The sequence below is a fragment of the Babylonia areolata genome, chromosome 20, assembly GCF_041734735.1.
Source record: "Babylonia areolata isolate BAREFJ2019XMU chromosome 20, ASM4173473v1, whole genome shotgun sequence".
NCBI lineage: Eukaryota > Metazoa > Mollusca > Gastropoda > Neogastropoda > Buccinidae > Babylonia > Babylonia areolata.
This window is the reverse complement of record NC_134895.1, coordinates 42,715,245-42,715,731: the sequence shown is the minus strand read 5'-3', so window position 1 is coordinate 42,715,731 and position 487 is coordinate 42,715,245.

The following is a 487-nucleotide window of genomic DNA, read 5'->3' as shown; positions in this document are numbered from 1 at the left end:
GAGAAAGATGGGTCACAAGGTGTCAATGGTATACAATCTTCTCATTGTTGACAGTAAAAAGTACTTTTTATCAGAGGGAGGAGATGCTATACTGGAGAGAAAATAGGATTGTGGCCACCCTTTTGGCAATGATATGTCCATTGACACAAGACATTTTTCATGTATGTTTTTCAAATACAATGACAGAATGAGTGAATCAACGGCAGTGCGTGTGAATGACTGTGATGATGGTGTTGACAGTGTTGTAAGTGGTCAGACTGGGGATGGGGTGGGTGGGGAGGGCAAGATCGATACAGTCGGCGGTGGAGTGGATGGTTCTTTAGATGGCAGTAAGTCCAGTGAAGGTTGTGATGACCATGTAAATGATGTGGCAGAGGGTGGTGATAGCAGTGAGCTAAGCGGGTTGGGTAATGATCATTTTTCTAAACAGCATGGATACTTTGATTCACTTGAAAATAAGTTATCTTTTCTTCTTTAGAATGTGTGT